The 11,200-nt window shown below is 40.9% G+C and overlaps 1 pseudogene; it reads right to left on the minus strand.

Moving 5' to 3' along the window:
* Nucleotides 1-528: 528 nt before the first annotated feature.
* On the minus strand, nucleotides 529-1,316 carry LOC112395779 (60S ribosomal protein L7 pseudogene; annotated as a pseudogene).
* Nucleotides 1,317-11,200: the final 9,884 nt, after the last annotated feature.

Here is an 11,200-nt window from a genome sequence, read left to right on the forward strand (position 1 = left end):
GTGTTTCCACAGCAGACGCAACATTCTACATTGCCACCTGCAATGTAGGTGGGTTCCATTTTCTCCACTACACTTGTGATTATCTACTTTTTTTTTTTTTTTTTTTCGGTACGCGGGCCTCGCACTGCTGTGGCCTCTCCCGTTGCGGAGCACAGGCTCTGGACGCGCAGGCTCAGCGGCCATGGCTCACGGGCCCAGCCGCTCCGCGGCATGTGGGATCTTCCTGGACCGGGGCACGAACCCGCGTCCCCTGCATCGGCAGGTGGACTCTCAACCACTGCGCCACCAGGGAAGCCCCTGTGATTATCTACTTTTTGACGGGATGTGAAGTGCCATTTCACTGCGGTTTGACTGGCGTTTCCCTGACGGATAATGACACCGAGCACGTTTTCATGAGGTTATTAGCCAGTTTTTGGAGAAAGGTCTATTCAGATCCTTTGCCCATTTTAATTTATTTTTATTTTCCAATTTGAAAGCAGTCACTGTTTATTAACTGACCAGATTACAAAAATAATCATGGCAGATACCTTAGTTCATCCTTCTAATAAGCCTGTTGATCTGGTCTTCCCTGTTGCCAGCATCTCCACCTTCTACCAAATGGGCAGTCTTTTTCTTCATTCTGCTTCATGGAGAAGACAATTTAAAGGACCACAGCAAGTTGTCTGCTTCTTTGAAATATTTTCCAATGGTATAGATCTCATGAATCAGATCTTTCCTGCAGATGGTGCCATACTTGCCAAGAGATGGAGCCACCAAGGTGTCATCTATCAGGGCACTTCGCTTCTGTTGAGTTTGCCATAACCACGCTTGTAGGTCAGTTCACTTACTGACTTCAGGTTTGGGTGCCCCCCCGCAATGTACGGCTCCACAATTCTCAGCATGTTCATTAACATTCTGAGAATTCATAACGATGCCATTGAGCTTCACAAAGGTGCCACTGAAGATCTGATGGAGGCTAAGAAGCTGCAACACTTTTTGAACCTTTGGGCTCACACCATTGACACCTCTGATCCTGATGACAAATGCCAACTTGGGTTCCGCAGGTACATAGAAGTTGCCGGCTTTTCTTGCCATCCTAGCCATTTGAATTTCTGTTCTGTACATCCGCCTGTATTCCTTGTAATAGTGATTAGCTTCTTCATAGATAAGCTTCCTCCTTGCCTTTCGAAGCATCTTTGGGCAAACTTCTTTCTCAGGCACTTGATCTTAAGCTCTGCAAAATTCTTTTGCTTTTTCTTAAGGGTTTCTGGCACAGCAGGAGCCTTCTTCTTCTCTTCTGCACCCTCCGTGGTTCCAGCTGGGAAAGAGCTGCCCATTTTTAAATTGGGTTATTCATGTTTTTTAAATTATTGAGTTATAAGAATTTTTTATACAGTCTGGATACAAGTCCTTCAGATACAGGATTTGCAAATATTTCTCCCATTTGGTGGGTTGTCCTTATGTTTTCTTGATGGTGTCTGCTAAAGCATAAAAAGTCTTAATTTTGATGAAGTCCAATTTATGTTTTTCTTTTGTTACTTGTGCTTTTGGTGTCGTATCTAAAAATTATTGCCTAATCCAAGGTCATGAAGGTATTTTCAGGTTTGTTTTCTTTTGAGTCTTATGGTTTTAACTCTTACAATTAGGTTTATGATCCTTAAAGTTAATTTCTGTATATGGTGTGAGGAAGGAGTCTACTTTCATTCTCTTGCCGGTGGCAGTCCAGTTGTCCTAGCACCATATGTTGAAAGACGATTCTTTCTCCATTGAATTATCTTGGCACCCTGTCAGAATTCATTTGACCAAAAAGGTGAAGTACTGGCTTCTCAATTATATCTCATTGTTCTATATGTCTAATTCTAAAAATTCGTTTGTTGATTTGCAGTATTAATTCCAAAGGTTTGACATGGTGGGAAAGTAAGAAATTTCTCAGGATGGTGGAGTTGGAAGGTAATATTGCTTGGTGGCCAAGCTAAGATTTGTGAAGAATCAAACCGGTGTCCTGTTCTTTGCTCTACATCAAAGTAAACTGTTGACAGGCAATGTTTTTACACAGGGTAATGGTTTCTTGGGCGGAGACTGAATAAGCTATTATATTGTATTTCTGTAGATATTTGGGTAGGCCTCATGTGGTTAGGAAGATTTTTTGGGTAAGGTTATGTGTGCCTCAGAACCAAGGAAACATGGAACAGCTGGGCCTCAGGAAGTCAAAGAGTCGTGACAGGGCTGTTCGTTGTACAAACTGCAGTTGGAAGGCCTTTTCTTTTTTTTTGGCCGCACCGCACAGTTTGTGGGATCTTAGTTCCCCAACCAGGGATCGAACCTGGGCCCTTGGCAGTGGAAGCGCAGAGTCCTAACCATTGGACCGCTGGGGAAGTCCCTCTGGTCTCCCTTTTGATTGGTTTATTTTTCATTACCTCGAAGCTTCTCAGTTTTTCTTCTTTTTCCTTTAACAACCCCAATTTTGGACTTAAATGAATGATAAGTAAATTTCTGTCATGTTTGCATAGTTATACTTTTGTTTTTATTGAGGTATAAGTGACATATGACATTAGTTTCAGGTATACAACATAACGGTTTGATATTTGTATATACTGTGAGATGATCACCACAGTAAGTCTAGTTAATATCTGTCAACATAAACAGCTAAAAAAATTTTTTCTGTGATGAGAATTTGAGCTTTACTCTCTTAGCGATTTTCCAATCTCTAATGCAGTATTATCAACTACAGTCCCCACACAGCACATTGCCTCCTGTGACTTATTTATTTGGTACCTGGGTCTATGCCTTTCAACCCCCATTACCTGTTCTGTCCGGCCCCCATTTCCATTTCTGGCAACCACCCATCTGTTCTCTGTTTCTTTGAGCTTGTTTGTGTGTGTGTGTTTTGTTTAGATTCCACATATAAGTGAGATCATAAAACATTTGTCTTTCTCTGTTTGACTTACTTCATTTAGCTTAATGCCCTCAGACTCCATCTGTGTTGTCACAAATAGCAAGATTTCATTATCTTTTTATGACTGAATAATATTTACATCACATGTTCTTTATCCATTCATCCATCAGTGGGAACTTAGATGTTTCCATATCTTGGCTATTATAAATAATGCTGCAATGAACATGAGGGTGCATGTATCTTTTTGAGTTAGTGTTTTCAGTTTCTTTCGATAAATACTAAAAGTGGAATTGCTGGGTCATATGGTAGTTCTAGTTTCAGTTTTTAGAGGAACTTCCATACTGTTTTCCATAGTGGCTGCACCAATTTACGTTCCCACCAACAGTGTATAAGGATTCCCCCAGTACCTGTTATTTCTTGTCTTTTTGATGATAGCCATTCTAACAGGTGTGAGGTGATATTTTATTTTAGTTTTGCTTGCATTTCCCTGATGATTAGTGATGTTGGATGTTGAGCACATTTTCATGTACCTGTTGGCCACCTGTATGGCCATCTTTGGAAAAATGTCTACTTAGATCTTCTGTCCATTTTTTAATCAGATTGTTTGGAGCTTTTGTTTGTTTTTTGCTATTGAGTTGTATGAATTCTTTATACATTTTGGATATTAACACCTTATCAGATATATGACTTGCAAATATTTTCTCCCATTCAGCAGCCTGCCTTTTCATTTTGTTGAAGGTTTCCTTTCCTGTGCAGAAGCTCTTTAGTTTGAGGTAGTCCCACTTGTTTATTTTTGCTTTTATTGCCTTTGCTTTTGGTGTCAGATTAAAAAAATCATCACCAAGACTGATGTCAAGGAGCTGACTGCTTATGCTTTCTTCTAGGAATTCTATGGTCTCAGGTCTTACATTCAGATCCTTAATCTGTTTTGAGTTAATTTTTGTGTATGGTAATTTTTGTATATGGTATAAGATACTGGTCCAGTTTCATTCTTTTGCATGTAGCTGGTCAGTTTTCCCAACACCATTTATTGAAGAGACTGTCCATTACCGATTGTACATTCTTGACCTCTTTGTTGTAAGTTGACTGACCATATATGTGTGGGTTTATTTCTGGCCTCTCTATTCTGTTCCCTCGTTCTATGTGTCTGTTTTTATGCTAACCATACTGTTTTGATTACTATAGATTTGTAACATAGTTTCAAATCAGAGAGCAGGATGCCTCCAGTGTTGTTCTTCTTTCTCATGATTCCTTTGGCTATTTGGGGTCTTTTGTGGTTCCATACAATTTTAAGGATTGTTCTATTTCTGTGAAAAATGCCATTGGAATTTTAATTGGGATTGCATTGAATCTGTAGATTGCTTTGTGTAGTATGTTTTTGGTGTACAGGTCTTTCACCTCCTTGGTTAAATTTATGCCTAGATATTTTATTCTTTTTGATGCAATTTTATTTTATTTTTTAAAATTAATTAATTTATTTTTGGCTGTGTTGGGTCTTCGTTTCTGTGCGAGGGCTTTCTCTAGTTGCGGCAAGCGGGGGCCACTCTTCATTGCGGTGTGTGGGACTCTATCGCAGCCTCTCTTGCTGTGGAGCACAGGCTCCAGACGTAAAATTTATGCCTAGATATTTTATTCTTTTTGATGCAATTTTATTTTATTTTTTAAAATTAATTAATTTATTTTTGGCTGTGTTGGGTCTTCGTTTCTGTGCGAGGGCTTTCTCTAGTTGCGGCAAGCGGGGGCCACTCTTCATTGCGGTGTATGGGACTCTCACTATCGCAGCCTCTCTTGCTGTGGAGCACAGGCTCCAGACGTGCAGGCTCAGTAGTTGTAGCTCACGGGCCTAGTTGCTCTGCGGCATGTGGGATCTTCCCAGACCAGGGCTTAAACCCGTATCCCCTGCATTGGCAGGCAGATTCTCAACCACTGTGCCACCAGGGAAGCCCTGATGCAATTTTAAATGGGATTATTTTCTTACTTTCTCTTTCTGATAGTTTGTTGTCAGTGTATAGAAATTTTTGTATCTTGATTTTGTATCCTGCAATTTATTAGTTCTAACAGGTTTTTTGGTGGAATCTTTAGGGTTTTCTATATATAATATCATGTCATTTGCAAATAGTGACAGTTTTACTTCTTCCTTTTTGATACGGATTGCTTTTTATTTCCTTTTCTTGACCAGTTGCTCTGGCTAGGACTTCTAGTACTATGTCAAATAAAAGTGCCAAGAGTGGGTATCTTCTTGTTCCTGAAAGCTTTTCACCATTCAATTTGATGTTAGCTGTGGGCTTGTCATATATGTTCTTTATTACACTGAGTAATGGTCCCTCTATACCCACTTTGTTTTTTTTTTTAATTAATTAATTTATCTTTGGCTGCATTGGGCCTTCGTTGCTGCACGTGGGCTTTCTCTAGCTGCGGCGAGCGGGGGCTACTCTTTGTTGCGGTGTGCAGGCTTCTCATTGCAGTGGCTTCTTTTGGTGTGGAGCACGGGCTTTAGGCGCGTGGGCTTCAGTAGTTGTGGAGCGCGGGCTCTAGAGCACAGGCTCAGTAGTTGTGGCACACAGGCTTAGTTGCTCTGCAGCATGTGGGACCTTTCCGGACCAGGGCTTGAACCCATGTCCCCTGCATTGGCAGGCGGATTCTTAACCACTGTGCCACCATGGAAATCCCTGTTAAGAGTTTTTATCATGAATTGGATATTGAATTTTGCCAAATGGTTTTTCTGCATCTGTTGAGATGATCATATGATTTTTTATCCCATTTTATTTATTTATTTATTTTTAAAGATTTGTTTTGATGTGGACCATTTTTAAACTCTTTATTCAATTTGTTACAATATTGCTTTTGCTTTATGTTTTGGTTTTTGGCCACGAGACATGTGGGATCGTAGCTCCTTGACCAGGGATCGAACCCACACCCCCTGCATTGGAAGGCAAAGTCTCAACCGCTGGACTGCCAGGGAAGTCCCTATCCTCCATTTTATTAATGTGGTGTATCACATTGATTGACTTGAGGATGTTGAACCATCCTTGCACCCCTGGAATAAATCCCACTGGATCATGGTGTATGATCCTTTTAATGCATTGTTGAATTCAGTTTTCTAATTTTTGTTGAGGATTTTTCATCTATGTTCATCATCAATATTTGCCTGTAATTTCATTTTCCTGCAGTGTCCTTGCCTAGTTTTTGTATATGAGGGTAAAGCTGGCCTCATAAAATGAGTATGGAAGTGTTCCCCTCTCTTCTATTTTTTGGAAGAGTGTGAGGAATGGTATTAATTATTTAAATGTCTGGTGGAAGTGTTTGGGTTTTTTTTTTATGATTTCCATTTCCTTATTGATATTCTCCATTTGATTAGACAGTGTGATCATACTTTTCTTCAAATAGTTGATTTGATTTTTGCCTGCTAAATCCAATATTTGGCCCCTCTCATAGGCAATTTCTGTTGCCTGATTTTTTTTTTCCATGTGTATGGTCACACTTTCCTGTTTCTTTGCATAACTGGTAATTTTTAAAAAATTTGACATTTTAGATAATATACTGTAGTAACTCCAGTGTTAATCGCCCCTCCCTCACCCCGAAAGGACTGTTGTGTTTTGCTTATTTTTCTCAATAACTTGGCAGGGCTATTTTACTAAAATCTATTTTCCTTGGCTATGTGCACCCTCTGAAGTTGCTCATCAGGGGGTACAGCCTTAGGCATACATAGTCACCTCTCTTTTTCTGATGTTTTTTAAGTTGTCTGTCACTTTTGGTATCACACCCAGCTGTTAGTCTTCAATAATTGCAGGCAAATTGCTCTACTGTCTTTAGCAATGCCCTGGAGCATACATTTTGCCACATTCCGATTCAACTAAATTCAGGTCACTGCAGAAGTAGTCTTTAAGGCCAGTCTTTGGGTTTTGCTCTTATCCCAGTAGGCTCTTCTTAGCAGTCTCATTCTTTGGTTCTTTTTGGTAAACTTGCAGCTGGTTTATAATTTAACTTTTTGCTCTACTGAATCTGCCAGCCTCCTCTTCAGTGCTTACCACCAAACTTTCCTTTATTTTGGGGAGCACTCTTAGGCTTGAACTTCCTCACATTCTATTCCAAATAAGATCAGATCCCTTTGGAGCTCTCCATTCTTTTTTTTTTTAACTTTTGGCCATGCCATGTGGCTTGTAGGAACTAGATCCCTGACCAGGGATTGACCCGCACCCTTGGCAGCGAAAGCATGGAGTCCTAAGCACTGGACCGCCAGGGAACTCCCTGGAGCTCTCTATTCTTGTAGCTTGCCTCTGTACCACTACTCTGGAGCTTTTCTCAGAGTGACAGTGCCAGCTTCTCTTGGAGTGACAGGCATGATCTATAAGCAGGGTACTGGGTGGGGCAATAGTCTCTGGTCTTCCTGGCTTTTCTCTCCTGGCATAAATCATCTGCACTTTATTTGAGCTGGGGTGAAGACTGTTGGAGCCCCAGTGTTCTTGGTCTATTGTGCCTGGGGGTAGAGTTTTCACCCTATGAGTGGGTACTAGGTAGAGAAGAGAGACCCAGATCTCTCAGCCACTTTTGCCAAGAATTAAGCTTCTTCAACGTGTATTTGGGAGAAAATGAGAAATGCTGGTGCCTTGTCCTTCACAGAAAGATACCGTAGCTGATAGCTGGGAGGTGGGAGAGAAAGCCTTATGTTTTTGTCTGGATCTGCCCAGAGTAGAGCTTCATCACACTGAGCTGGGCCAGGGAGGAGGGGGAAGGAAGTAGGTGGTACCTCAAGTGCTAAAGACTCTCCCTGCTCTCTTAGAAAGATTTAGATTTTCTTGGATCAATGCTTCTTCATTTGCTGTATGCCCTTAACACATTTCCGGAGACTTTAAAATAGTTGGTTTCTTAAAAGTAATTTTTACCTGTTAGAGTGGTTTCACTAGGAAAGGCTCCACATATCATTATTCCAGAAATCATCTCCATGGATTAGATTTATTTTTATTTTTTTAAATCTTTTATTTATTTTTTGGCCATGCTGCAAGGCTTGTGGGGATCTTAGTTCCCTGACCAGGGTTTGAACATGGGCCCTGGCAGTGAAAGCACTGAGTTCTAATCACTGGACCACCAGGGAACTCCCTTAGATTTATTTATTTTTTTTTTTTGCGGTACGCAGGCCTCTCACTGTTGTGGCCTCTCCTGTTGCAGAGCACAGGCTCCGGACGCGCAGGCTCAGCGGCCATGGCTCACAGGCCCAGCTGCTCCACGGCATGTGGGATCTTCCCGGACCGGGGCACGAACCCGTGTCCCCTGCATTGGCAGCCGGACTCTCAACCACTGTGCCACCAGGGAAGCCCCTCCCCTAGATTTATTTTTAAATCTCATGTTCTATTTGGGATAAAATTGTATCTTTTATTATTATTATTATTTTTACAACACAATGGTGTTTGTTATGTTTCTTACTTGGTATTTAAATTTTTTGACTTTTTCATCCCTCTATATATAGCTGAATATTTTTCATATAAAGAGGTATTTTAATGTAATGACATAACTTTTATTCTTTTAAACCAGTTGTTCACCAAGTGTTTGGCAATTAAATCACTATTTTATTCCCTCCTCCTTCCCTCCTTTATTCCTCTCTTTAATTCTTATTTTATATTGGAGTAGAGTTGATTTACAATGTTGTGTTAGTTTCAGGTGTGCAGCAAAGTGATTCAGTTATATATATATACATACATCTATTCTTTTTCAGGTTCTTCAGTCATTTAGGTTATTACACTATATTGAATACAGTTCCCTGTGCTATACAGTAAGTCCTTGTTGATTATCTATTTTATATATTGTAGTGTGTATATGTTAATCCCAAACTCCTAATTTATCCCTCTTCCCCACCTTTCTCCTTTGGTAATCATAAGTTTGTTTTCTAAGTCTGTGAGTCTGTTTCTGTTTTGTAAATAAGTTCATTTGTATCATTTTTTTTTTAAGATTCCACATATAAGTGATATCTGTCTTTCTCTGTCTGGCTTACTTCACTTAGTATTAATCTCTAGGTCCATCCATGTTGCTGCATATGGCATTATTCGTTCTTTTTTATGGCTGAGTAATATTCCATTGTATTTATGTACCACATCTTCTTTATCCATTCATCTGTCTATGGACATTTAGGTTGTTTCCATATCTTTGACTATTGTAAATAGTGCTGCTATGAACATAGGGGTGTATGTATCTTTTAAAGTTAGTATTTTCATTTTCTCAAATTGTACCTTAAGATTTAGAAGGGACCTCTAATGTCAGTAAGGTCAACCTTTCAATCAATGAAGACATACTTAAATATCCTTGATTCACAGTTCTTTCATCTCTGCTTGGTGACAATTTATGATTTCCTACACAGGCAAATGGTTTGATGCTGGACAGCTTATGTTAAAAGGTCATTTTGACCTGAAATATGTCAGCAATTGATAACAGTTTTGAAAGCAAATAAATTGTCTAATCCTTCCTGTGTTAAACAGTTCTTCAAACATTTGAGACCAGGCATCAAATCTCCCTTTACTCTTCTCTTTTTAAAATTAATTTTTTAAATTACAAATATTTATATATTTATTTGGCTGTGTCAGGTCTTAGTTGCAGCAGGCAGGATCTTAGTTGTGGCGAGTGGGCTTCTCTCTAGTTGCAGCGCATGGGCTTAGTTGCGGGCTCAGTAGTTGCACCATGCAGGCTTAGTTGCCCTGCAGCCTGTGGGATCTTAGTTCCCTGACCAGGGATTGAACCCGCGTCCCCTGCATTGGAAGTCAGATTCGTAACCACTGGACCACGAGGGAAGTCCCTAAAATTAATTAACCAATGTTTCATTTTTTTTTTTTTTTAATTTTTTTGCGGTACGCGGGCCTCTCACTGTTGTGGCCTCTCCTGCTGCGGAGCACAGGCTCCGGATGCACAGGCTCAGTGGCCATGGCTCACAGGCCCAGCCGCTCCGCGGCATGTGGGATCTTCCCCGACCGGGGCACGAACCCGTGTCCTCTGCATCGGCAGGCGGACTCTCAACCACTGCGCCACCAGGGAAACCCAATGTTTCATTTTTTTAAAAATATTTATTTATTTGTTTATTTGGTTGCACCAGGTCTTAGTTGTGGCTCCAGGGCTCCTTAGTTGCGGCACATGGGCTCCTTAGTAGTGGCATGCAAACTCTTAGTGGCTGCATGCAGGTGGGATCTATTTCCCTGACCAGGGATCGAACCCAGCTCCCCTGCATTGGGAGCATGGAGTCTTTTTTTTTAATAAATTTATTTATTTTATTTATTTATTTTTGTCTGTGTTGGGTCTTCGTTGCTGCGCGCAGTCTTTCTCTAGTTGTGGCACACGGGCTCAGTAGTTGTGGCTCGCGGGCTCTAGAGTGCAGCCTCAGTAGTTGTGCTGCACGGGCTTAGTTGCTCTGCGGCATGTGGGATCTTCCTGGACCAGGGACCGAACCCGTGTCCCCTGCACTGGCAGGCGGATTCCTAACCACTGCACCACCAGGGAAGTCCCACCAATGTTTCTTTAAATGAGGAAATTTCTGAAAGTCTAAACATCATGGCCGCTTTTTTAAAATGTCTCTTTTAAAATTGGTCTAAATTAAATGCAAAAACCTAAATGTGACCCAAATAATTCTGTGTATGAGACTATTATTTTCAGTACAGGGGTATAGGAAGTAAACAGATGGATAAAGAGATCAATATACATGGACAGATAATTAGATTAATACCTTTCAAAAATACATTTGCTCAAACTGCAGAGGCCAGAATAGGAGAGACAGTGAACATAATATTCAAAGCTGGAACTTGGGAAACTCGGCTCTCCAACAAACTCAATTCCTTCAAAAACCTCTGGGGAAATGAAATGTGCCTCTCCCTTACTTGAGAAATGGTGTGAGGTGAGTCTGAGAGATGCCACCCACGAGAGCAGTGTCCACCTTGCACTGACACCAGCAGAAATGTGAATGTGACCTCTTTGGGTGTGTGCTCCTGAAAACTGTCTCAGTAACAGAACCCAGACCAGCATCTTGCGGAGAGCTAACACAGGCACCATGTTGGGCAAAAGTGCTAATGTCTAGCCCTGGGGTTTGTATCCCACCAGAAGTGGACTGCCAAGTTCTTCTGGTAGGGCTTAGATTTAAATGAATTTATATTTGATTTTAACTCAATTTATTAGTTGCTGTTCTTGGATAAATAATTTAATTTCTGAACCTAAGACTGCCAACTATTAAAAGAGGGTATTGTTAGGACTTCCCTGGTGGCGCAGTGGTTAAGAATCCGCCTGCCAATGCAGGGGACGCGGTTTCCATCCCTGGTCCGGGAAGATCCCACATGCCGCGAAGCAACTAAGCCCGTG

Source organism: Neophocaena asiaeorientalis, unplaced genomic scaffold, assembly GCF_003031525.2.
Source record: "Neophocaena asiaeorientalis asiaeorientalis breed wild unplaced genomic scaffold, Neophocaena_asiaeorientalis_V1.1 scaffold145, whole genome shotgun sequence".
Lineage (NCBI taxonomy): Eukaryota > Metazoa > Chordata > Mammalia > Artiodactyla > Phocoenidae > Neophocaena > Neophocaena asiaeorientalis.